The 12,169-nt window shown below is 40.8% G+C and overlaps 1 pseudogene; it reads left to right on the top strand.

The window, feature by feature from the left end:
• The first annotated feature begins 5,575 nt into the window (after positions 1-5,575).
• On the top strand, positions 5,576-11,585 carry LOC116574975 (annotated as a pseudogene).
• The last annotated feature ends 584 nt before the right edge of the window (positions 11,586-12,169 follow it).

Consider the following 12,169-nt stretch of genomic DNA (forward strand, 5'->3'; position numbering starts at 1 on the left):
GGCCTTTTAAATTAGCTTTCTCTTTTGAATGACGCCATCACAGACCTGATTCATTTCCATGAATTGAAGGGGGAAAAAAAGTGGAGTGAGTTGTGAGCTCTCTGTGAAAGAATGAGTGAAAACTGTCAAGACAGGACAGATTAGAGGAAAGCTGGAATTGGAGAAAACAGCTATGTGAACTTGGCCGTCCACCACAACCCACATTCAGGCCAGGAGATGATGTCAAAATCTAAATTTAAAATGGAGGCGGCAAAATGTCTGTTTCCATGATTGGAAACTAGAGACCAAAAGAGTGTTGGAAATGCTGGTCTGATCCTTGGTATTCTAGAATGTACCAACTGGTATATCTGGAATTTTTCATGTAAGGGCTTCCTGTTTGCAGACCTATTTCTGTTTCTGATATTCCACAGGAAGATTTTCCACTTTCAGACCATTTCATGTAGTGTGTGTGTGTGTGTGTGTGTGTGTGTGTGTGTACGCGCGCGCGCACGCGCGCATGCGTATAGATACACTCACATGAAATTACGCAAACCTGAGACAGCCTACTGAATGCACACCATGGCCTCCAGAATACCTTTGCACTGACCAGGACAAGCCAGTCTATCTCTGCGAAAAGTGAAGATGAGCAAGGATCCAGATCCATAGTCAGGAAGGATCATCATTTCCCTTGTAATTTCCATGTGCCAGGCCCAGTATTGATGCATTTAGTATTTTACCTGTCTATCCTCATACTAGTCTTGTGAAGTGGGTGTCATTAAGTAGAAGTAGGGACAGTCCCAAGTAAGTCTATTCATTTACTATGACCACCTAGCTACTGAATAGGATATAAGTTAGGTCTTACTTCTTTAAAGCTATGCTCTTTTCTCTCTCATGTTACAACAATAAAATATGATCAAGATGTTTTTTCCTATACACTACAAGAAAGTACTTCAACTTTCCATCCAGTGTCTTACCTACATTCAAGGTAGGTCTTTCTCTTTTCCTAACTATGCTCCATAATGTACCCAGAATATTCTCTCCCTAAGGTATATTTGCCTCTAAATCTTTGCTTAAAAGCCTTTCAAAAGTTCCCTGTAGCCCATAAAATAAATAGAAAATTCCTTAAATTGACTCTTCTCAACCTGTTGCCAATCTGCCTCTTTAAGCTCATCTTCTCCCTAAAATGTAGTCAGTATAATAGACTCACAAGATATTGATTCTTCCCCTAAAACACTCATGGCCTTGAGTTTGTTTACTTCTATAAAGTTTCTACTGACTTCTCATAATCTAATGCAAAAAGTCTGTCTTCGGTGAAGGTTTCACTGACCTACCATTGTCCATCCCATTCCCCTAGCCAGATACCATCATTTCCACTTCTGTGAAGCTACAGCAATGAGTGGGAATGTAAAGTGGTACAGCTACTGTGGAAATCAGTATAGAATTTTCTCAAAAAGCTAAAAATAGAAATACCATACAATCCAATAATTCCACTATTGGATATTTTACACAAAGAAAATGAAGACACTGATTCAAAAAAATATATGTGCCCTTATGTTTATTGCAGCACCATTTATAATAGCCAAGATTTGGAAATCTGAAAGCAACCCAAGTTTCCATTTATAGATGAATGGATATAGAAGATGTGGTGTGTGTGTGTGTGTGTGTGTGTGTGTGTGTGATGGAATAATGCTATATAGGGAGAAATTACATTATATATATATACTAGTATAATGGAATATTAGCCATAAAAAGAATGAAATCTTGCCATTTGCATCACATGGGTAGACCTAGAATATATAATGCTAAGTGAAATAAGTTAGAGAAAAACAAATGCCATATGATTTCACTCATATGTGAAATTTAGGAAACAAAACAAATGAACAATCAAAGGAAAAAACAAACAAACAGAAACCAAACTCTTACCTATAGAGAACAAACTGGTGGTTCCAGAGGGGAGGTTGGTGGGAGAGTGGGGAAGATAGATTAAGGGGATTAAGTGTACACATATTGATGAACACTGAAAAATGCATAGAATTACTGAATCATTATATTGTACACTTGAAATAAATATAGCACTCTATGTTAATTATACTTTAAAAAAAAAGTCTTTTAGTTGATGAACTCCATTATGTGTAGAACACTCTGTCCTCATCACCAATGCCTAGTCCAGGGTCTGACTCATGGTATCAATAAACCTATTTGATATGTATTTGTAAAAAGGATGAAGGAAGGAAAGGTAAGAGGAAGGAAGGGACAGACAGAGGCGGGGGGAAAGATACGATTCTGTTTTCATAAGCAGACAAAATTTAAATAGTAATCATGGCTCTGCAGTGAAAAGTCTTCTGTTTCTTTATTCAAATTGACTCCTGGTTTCATCTCCACCACTATAAATATAAATGTATAATATATATCATGCAGTGTATGTAGGTATGCATGGGCTTCAAAATACAAATACCCTGGCTCTACCCCCAGAAATTCTGATTCAGGGGCTCTGAGGTGTGGCCTCAGAATTTGTATGTTTTACAAGCTCCCAGCTGATCCAATGTTGTAGGTTTGAGAACTAAATTTGAAATGTATCTCTGCATAACAGTTTCAAAATGTTTTTGTAGAATGCTAAACCCTTAAGATTGACTGAAGGGTGCCCCACCCCCAAAATCCCTATGTTGAACCCTAACCTCAATGTGATTGTTTTTGGAGATAGAGCTATTAGCAGGTAATTAAGGTTAAATGAAGTCATATGGTATGGTCCTTATTCCAATAAGATTAGTGGCCTTCTAAGAAGAGAAATGGGTGTCCTCCACCCCGGTCTCCATGCACATGCTCTGTGAACACACAGTGAAAAGGTATCCATCTGCGAGCTGGGAAAGAAGACCTCACCAGAACCAGACATTGATGACACTCTAATTTCAGACTTCCAGCCTCAGCAAATTGTGAGAAAATAAATGCCTGTTGTATAAGGCATCCAGTCTATGGTATTTTGTTATCAGCCCAAGGAAACTAAGATGACTCTGAGCCCCCTGACTTTTTATAATATTCACAAATGCATACAAATAGTCTCGTGCACATAGCTGCATCTCTTTAAATAACATACCAGAAAGGATACCTGATCTAAGCTGGAAAGAAAGAATGGAGAAAAGTGGTATTTTTAGAAGACTACAATTCAAACTCTATGTCTAAAGTCACTAAGATATGTAACTTTGAACATGGACAGGAAGGCATTTCAAGCTGAGGGAGTACTGTGCACAAACCTGAATGAGAAATGTCATAGGATATGCAGGGGATGAGCCATTTTACTTGGCTGGAGATGAGGAGGGAAGTTGTATGTAAGGAAGAACATTCTTAGTTGAAAACAACAGAACATTTGGAACAAACTAGTTGAAGTAGCAAAGGGAATGCATTGGCTCACATTACCAAAATATCTAGAGACACGGCAGATTTCCAGTTAGAGTCAGTCCAGTTGTTCTAGCCCTTCTGGAATGGAAGCCCCAGGCAGCCAGAAGTTTTCTATTTTAACGGCTGTCCTCCCGATACCTGGCGTACTGCCTGCATGAGGGTAGGAACTGAATAAATTCAAGGGAGCAAAATAAGTCAGTGCCCTCAAAGACGTGGTTTCTTTCAGTGTCACTCTTTGCTCCTGGTTTCTACTTTCTTAGTCTGACTTGCTTCACAGGCACAAAAATGGCTGCTATTAACTTCTGTAACCTAACTGCATCCTTTTTCACACCTGGGAGAGACAATCTGGTTCTTCTCTAAACCAGTTTCTTCTTCTTTCCAAGCACACAGGTAGTCTGCATTTCCCAGGTTCTCTAAAACTAGGCATGGCCATGCAGCAGAGTTCTGGACAGTGAATGAGATGTGAGCAGCTGTGATATTCACCACTTGCCCTCATGGGCTCCCAGACACACCCACTGCACTCTTTCTCAGACCTCCTCTTGATGTCAGTGAAAACTATCTAATTTATGTAGAACAGCTTTCACTTCTCCCAATACACAACATTCTCTCTCTCTCTCTCTCTCTCTCTCTTATATTTAATTTATTTTTTTTTCAGTGTTCCAAGACTCATTGTTTATGCACCACACCCAGTGCTCCATGGAATATGTGCCCTCCTTAATACCCACCACCAGGCTTACCCATCCTCCCACCCGTCTCCCCTCCAAAACCCTCAGTTTGTCTCTCAGAGTCCACAGTCTCTCATGGTTCATCTCCCCCCTCCAATTTCCCCCCAATTCACTTTTCATTTCCTTCTCCTAATGTCCTCTATATTATTCCTTGTGCTCCACAAGTAAGTAAAACCTGTGATAATTGACTTCCTCTACTTGACTTATTTCACTCAGCATAATCTCCTCCAGTCCCATCCATGTTGAATATAAAGCTGGGTATTCATCCTTTCTGATGGCTGATTAATATTCTATTGTATATATGAACCACATCTTCTTTATCCATTCGTCTGTTGATGGGCATCTTGGCTCTTTCTACAGTTGGGCTATTGTGGACAAAGAGGCAGCCCATGGAATGGGAGAAGATATTTGCAAATGACACTACAGATAAAGGGCTGATACCTATAAGGAACTTCTCAAACTCAACACCCAAAAAACAAATAATCAAGTCAAAAAATGGGCAGAAGGCATGAACAGACAGACACTTCTCCAAAGAAGACATAACAATAGCTAACAGACACTTGAAAAAAAATGTTATTATCATTAGCCACCAGGAAAATTCAAATCAAAAGCGCATGGATGTACCACCTTACACCAGTGAGAATAGCAAAAACTGACAAGGCAAGAAACAAGAAATGTTGGAGAGGTTGTGGAGAAAAGGAAACCCTCTTACACTGTTGGTGGGAATGCAAGTTGGTACAGCCACATTGGAAAACAGTGTGGAGGTTCCTCAAAAAATTAAAAATGGAGATACCCTATGGCCCAGCAATTGCACTACTGGGTATTTACCCCAAAATTACACATGTAGTGAAAAGAACGGCCGTATGGACCCCAGTGTTCATTGTTTGTCTTTAAATGTTGTTTAAATATTCTATAGAGGCTTTCAATCTTCAATTCAGTTAACAGGTGGCTTTATCCTGGTTAATGTTAACTCAGTTCTGGCATCAGGGGAACCAACTCAAATGGGAGCAGGTGGCCTCCCTATATGTTATTTGCTTTGCTGTCTATTTGAGTTATTGCTTATTTTTTTTTGTTGTTTATTCCCCCAAACCCTGCCCCAACTCTGCTTAGAATACCTCTGTTTCCATCTGGGTCAACAGGTGTCACTGTTGAGTAGGACAAATATGCCCCCCACACCCCATCTTTTGGGTGTTAAATGTCCTCGTTGCTTACAGGGCCCACTCTCTATTCAGTCTTGATATAACCAAATAATATTAACTCCATGGTCACTGTGCAAGTTGCCTGAACAGATCTCTGAGAGCACTGGTATTTTTTCTTCCTTAAAGGCCTAGATACTAAATGTAATGATAGATCCAATTATACCCATTAAAGGTGGCAAATAGGAGGAAGAAACTACAAACATTTCTATTTGTAAGAGAGAGCATTGTTCAATGGGAGACATCTCGTCAGTAAAGGAGGAAGTCTGAGATTTAACTGCTTGCACTGTCCCTAACTAGTTACCACTAGTGTAACTGGCTCAAGCCAGAGGTACCATGACAGCATATTGGAATAGGAGAGGGGAAGCACTGCAAATTATCTAAAATATCAGATTACTAGTTTAGGCCACAGATTGTTGAGAAACCTCCAGAATTATTCAGGAAGAATTTGAGAGGGGGATGTACCCACAGAAAACAGGTGGAAGTAGAGCAAAAGAAACAAGAAACTTGTTATCATTTTCCTATCCTCAGACTGACATGGCCTGGGAGACATGTGGAATTGGATAAAATGAAATGGAATGGAGTCAGAAGGAAATGGGATAGAACAGGATGAGGGCTTATTTGCAGTAGAAAATCCTGGAATTTGACGGTAAATGCAGTAAAGAAGAAGTTAAAATGAGACAAGGTGCTTTTCCAATCAGGGCCCAGCAGGATGGCTCCTGCAAAGAAGGGTGGCAAAAAGGAGGGCCATTCTGCCATCAACAAGGTGGCAACTAGAGAATGCACCATCAACATTCACCAGCACAACCGCGGGGTGGGTTTCAAGAAGTGTGCCACTCAGGGGGCGTCTGGGTGGCTCAGTGAGTTAATCTTCTGTCTTTGGCTCAGGTCATGATCTCAGGGTCCTGGGATCGAGCCCTGCATTGGGCTCTCTGCTCAGCGGGGAGCCTGCTTCCCCCCTCTCTCTGCCTGCCTCTCTGCCTACTTGCGCTCTCTCTGTCAAATAAATAAATAAAATATTAAAAAAAAAACAAAAAAAGAAGAAGAAGTATGCCTGTCAGGCACTCAGACTTTGAGATTTGTCATGAAGGAGATGGGAACTCCACATGTGTGTGCTGACACCAGGTTTAAGAAAGCCGTCTGGGCCAAAAGATGAAGAATGGTCCCTATTGTGTCTTTATGTTGTCCAGAAAATATAATGTGGATGAAAATCCACCAAGCAAGCTCTATACATTGGTTACCTATATACCTGTCACCACTTTCAAAAATGGACTGAGCAGGGACGCCTGGGTGGCTCAGTTGGTTAAACAGCTGCCTTCAGCTCAGGTCATGGTCCCAGGATCCTGGGATCGAGTCCCACATCGGGCACCTTGCTCAGCAGGGACCCTGCTTCTCCCTCTGCCTCTGCCTGCCTCTTTGCCTGTGCTCGCTCGCTCTCTCTCCCTCTGTCTCTGACAAATAAATAAATAAAATCTTTAAAAAAAAAAAATTGACCGAGCATTAATGTGGATGAGAATGAAGTATTTATTGTTAAGTAAAGGCATACAACTGCCACATAAATACATAGATAGATGATGATAGATATATAGATAGATGATACATCGATCGATCGATAGATAGATGGTAGATAGATGAAATGAGATAAGGCAAAATGGATTATGGAATGGAATGGAATCAAAAGGAATATGAGGAATAAATAAATAAAATATAAAATGGTGTGGAATGACTAGGTGTGAAATATACTATAGAATGACGTGAAATGGGTTAGAAAAGACTGGGATATAAAGCATACTGTTATGTCAAAATTTGGAAATGGGATACAGAATACAATACAATGGGGTGGACTTTTTCATCAAATGGTTCTGACACATAGATAAGCAATTTGTTTAATTGGCATGAAAATATTTAACAGACTCAAGAAATTGCCATCATAATTCTAGTCCAGATGATTAGAAAGTTAGGGACCTAAAAGATTTGTGTCTTTTCTTGAATTATTCTGCAAATGGTTACCTACCTTATTGGTGACCATCAGCACGCAACTGGCACTCTGTATTAACAACAAACAACAGTGCTGGCACTTCTGCTAAACCCTTTGTATGTGTTATTTATTTTAATCTTCACGTCAGATACAATAAGTCCTATTTTGACCTCCATTTATAGATAGGGAAATGGAGGCACCAGAAGTTTAACCTACTTTCCTAAGATTACAAAGCTAGAAAGTAGTGGAATCAGAATTCAAACGCCAAGGTGGTTAGGTTAGAGCTCCTGTGCACTGACCCAGTACACAAACTTCTTTTCACCACGTCAGGGACTCATAACCTATGACACTGCATGTAAAAATATTAGGATTTGTATAAACTGTGTTCTAGCCACTAAATGCCACCTGCAAAAAGACTGGAAAACTTGGCAGAGGCACTGCTCTGATATAAACATGATGAAATAGGGCATAGTCACAAAGGCACTTAGCTCTGCTGCTGTATTCAACACATCCAGAACCACGTTGTCCCTTACCCTCTTTAAACCAGGTCTCACTAGGGGTTTCCTCACCTATTAACCATTCCCAATTCTAGCACTCATTTGCTCACCATTCCCTAGGGGCCACTATAGACAACTTGATCATTCATTTTTCATTTAACATTTGAGCAACTATTCTATTGTTTAGAAATATATATGTTTTTTTTTAAAGTGGATTCACTTCTTCTAGAAATATTCTCAACAAAGAAAGGTGACTGTGCAACTAGAAATTCAGATAACTAGCCCTAACCCCCCTATACACACCCACTGAGATGCTAGAATGCTCATTCTGAAGAACATCTAGTGAGAATGCTTTTTCTTGGTATTTACTGCTTGTGAGAGGCTGTGTCTATCTACTGATTGAGAGGGGCTGCCAGAGCTCAAACCCTGGCTCTTACTGCTACTTGTTTTTTGCCCTTGTGTGAGCTATTAACCCTCTCTGTGCCTCCATTTCCTCCTTTGTGCATTGGAGATCAGAGGATAGTTTGAAATATAAAGTAAGTTAATATACTTGGTGCACTTAGAACACTGATTATCACAAATGAAGGACTTCATAATATCTGCTATCATTATTACTGGATAGGCTTTGCATCATGTATTTGCTAGGCATTATCTTTTTAAATCCTTATAACCATCCTGTGTAATGGGTGTTATAATTTTTGCCGTTTTACAGGTGTGAAAACTGAGGTTCCAGGAAATTAGGTAATTTACCCAAAGCCACATAATAGCAAGTAGTACAAATGAGTTTCAAATCCAAGTTAGTCCAACTCAGAAGCCAGTGTTCTTAACCATTATACAATGCAATACTGCCTCCTTTTCAAGCTGTTAGGAGGTCACCAGAGCATAGACAAGGACACCAGCACTTGGACAGGAAAGAAGAGTTTTAAGCAGTCCTGGAAGGGGGAGGGTGTGGAGAGGAGTGCATGTGTAGAAAGTGGTGAACTTCATGCAGAAAAATTTAAAAACCACTGGGGCATCAAAGAAATGTGTCATCTCTTCCTGGAAATAGTTCATGGCTTCCTGAGGGCTCCACCCAAAAGACCACATTTAACCTCCTCTTGTATTTAATCTATACCAGCTGGTTGCCCCCTACCTTTCTCCTACCACACTCTAATTTAGTCCTTTCTGACCTACCAAATATAGTCATGCCAACATAGAAACTGGGTTACTTAGGAAGACCCTAGACTTTGGTGCCTCCAGTAGGACCCCATTTCAGGCTTTATCTGGTCCAAGCCATCATCTTCTCACCTATCTCTTGTCCAAGCCATCATCTTCTCACCTATCTCTGTGATCATTTCCTAACTAGTCTCCCTCTGCAATCCACTCTCAACCTGCAGTCAAAGTGAGATTTGCAAAGCTCTAATACGATCATCTCACTACATTGTATAACACCTGCTTTCAATACTCTTAGATATTATCCAAAGTCCTTAATAAGAAGCATCTTGTGCAAAGTCCCTGTGATAAGAGGGAATGTAGGTACTAGAATAGCAGACGATGAAAAGGGGAATGAAGGAAGTGAATTAGATAAGTTATGGTGTTCGGAATCTTTCAACTACAGCATTAAGCTCAGCTTATAATGTTACCCTTCATTTTGAGGTTATTTGATTCATGAAATCCACATTCATCCTGTGGTTCAGACTAAAAGCCATGGAGTCATCTTTGAGTTTGCCCTTCTTCTCATACTCCAGGTCTGATCACTCAGTAAATTTTGATAGCTCTACCTTCAAAATACTTTCACCAACACCCCTACCAACACTCTGGTCTAAACAACCCTCTTCTCACTTAGGAGTCATCACAAGGGTTAGACCAGATGACTCTCTTCTCGAAAACTTCTGGTGCATTCTCATCTCACTCAGTAAAACCCAAGTTCTCACGAAGGCATGACAGGGCTCTATACAAAACTGCTCACCACTCCCTGTTTCTACATTCTGCCTGACCTCACTCCACCACTTGCCCTTTCTCTTCCTGACCACTGCCCTCCTTCCTGACCCTCAAGCACTTCAAACACACCCCTGCCTTTGGGTCTCCACTCTTGCTGTCCTTTCTCAGAGCATGCTTCCTCCAAATATTTGTATGACTTGCTTCCTAGCTTCAGTCAGGTCTTAGCTCCAGTGTCACTTTCTCAGAAAGCATACTTGATCATCCTATGTAAAAAAGAACTATTCATTGTTTGTTTCTCCAGTCTCCTACTTTAATTTTCCCTTTATCACTTGCTTCCAACTGGCGTGTTATTATTTTGTGTCTGTTCCTCTCCTCCCCACCTTACCCCAAGTACAAAGTAAGCTATATGAGAGCAAAGATTATACCTGCTCATTCTCTACTGTATCCCTCATTCTAAGAACAATCCCTGCCATGTAGCTGGTGCTTAACAAATAGCTCATGTTGATAAACGAATGTCTGTCTTTGCCAAGAAGCTCTGACTCCACAAGACTAGGATTCACCATTGTGTTCACAATGCATAGCAGAGTCTCTCTCATAAACAATACTCAGTAAGCATTGTTGGATTAAAAAGTGAATAGAATATGGAATGAATGAATGATTGCAGTAGTTCACTGACCATGAGGTGAGAATCACAAAAAGTATGGGGAAAGGGTTTGGAAATATAAAGCAGGATATCTGCCTGGTTAATCATCACCTAAGAAGGCCATCTAGGAAGAGCAAGTCAATATCTCAATTTCAAAGTCCCCAAATTAGATTCTAGACAGGAGAATGGGACAGGGCTGAAGGATCAATCTGGACTTCAGAAGTGAAGTATGCAAATGGGGCCCGTACTGATCTCAGGATGTTGGAGTCTTTGGACATTCTCCAGCCACTAATGAAGGTTAACTTTAGAAACAGGCAGGAGGGAGTGCTTAGTGCAGTATCAAGTGGCCCCATGCAGCTGGAGAAGCTAAGCAGTACAGAGTGTGAGATAGACAAGACTTTGGGGGGTGTTTTTTTAGGTGGGGGGACAGTTCCAAGTTGGCTTTTGCTTTGCTCAGGAGGGCATCACTTGGATGTTCTGGGGGATTTTTATTCCATGTGGAGCCTCATAGTCTGGCCTGAATGTGAGCCCAAGTCTGCTATAGAGGGACCAAATTCCAGGAAGTTTTATTACCATGCAGGCACAACTGCAGTGACACATTTTGCTGACCCACCTGAAATGCAAATAAGAGCCTGCTTTGCTTCAGCTGTTGCCTTACCTCCAGCCTTGCAAGAAGCTGATCAATAATAATTTTAGTTAAGACATTAGGTTCCAAGGGGTGAATCTAAAAAGATGTCTTGATATAAAGAGGAAAAGTAAATGGAGGGTGGAGGGCATGTCATTCAAGTTTCAGAGAACATAAACAGTGAGATGTCTATGTTAGGTGTCCAAGAGGCAGTGTGACGGGGAGGCAGGGAATGGAGTGGGGCACTCTGGTCCCAGCCCCAGCCCCAGTACCTACAGATTATGGACTTTGAGATGATCTGAACCTCTTTTATTCAAAAAATACTGTTTCCTGCATTCCTTTTAAACTTAATTACAAGATTATAAACAAGAATATTTGCATAGTGGTTTATGAAATACTTGTCACATGCATTTGTTGATTTAATCTTTTTGTTAATCCTGTACAGTGAGAACTGTTATTATGGTTCTCGTTTTACAGATGGGAAAAGTGAACAATTGAAAGTGCAGGAACCTGCCCCAGGTCCCAAACCTGTTGGAGGTGTCTGTGGTATTGTGGTGAACCAATCACTCACACTTCCTCCCGTCAGGGTTCTCTACTGTGGGAACCATGATCCTGGGATCATCGTCTAAAAAAAAGTAAATCAACACTTTATAAATAACAGATACATTCTCAGTATCTCTCAATGTGGAACTCTCTGGTAGGGAGTTGGAAAACCAGGAATGCCTGAATCCTTCCCCATTTTCCAAGCAACCCTCAACGTGGCTATCAAGGAAGATAGATACACAAGGACCCAGGAAAAAACTTAAAGGGACTTAGGTCATCCTGAGTTAGTGTAATGTTCTGAACTCTTAGTGAAGTAAGTGGAATTATAGGACCCAACTAATAGACTGAAGGGGTTCTGCAACCCTTTTCATTCCATTCAATTTTATTCCCAAATTTTACCACTAAATTACAGAAGATAGATATAAAAGAGTAGAGAGGGAGCACAAGAAAGCACCTCTAGAGGGGTTTTTCCTGAGGAACAGGACGGTGAGAGAAGAGAGGCTCACACTCAGGTGGGTAACCTTCCATCAATGGCTGCTCCCATTCAGTGATCAGCCTGGGCACACCCTAGGGCCAGGCCTAAGGTGAGACAAACATGGTCCCATGAGTACAGAATGGAAGGAGGCACAAACTCTCAAATGCCTGCAAGTGCAGGGTGGGCATCTGAGAC

This window comes from Mustela erminea, chromosome 16 (assembly GCF_009829155.1).
Source record: "Mustela erminea isolate mMusErm1 chromosome 16, mMusErm1.Pri, whole genome shotgun sequence".
NCBI lineage: Eukaryota > Metazoa > Chordata > Mammalia > Carnivora > Mustelidae > Mustela > Mustela erminea.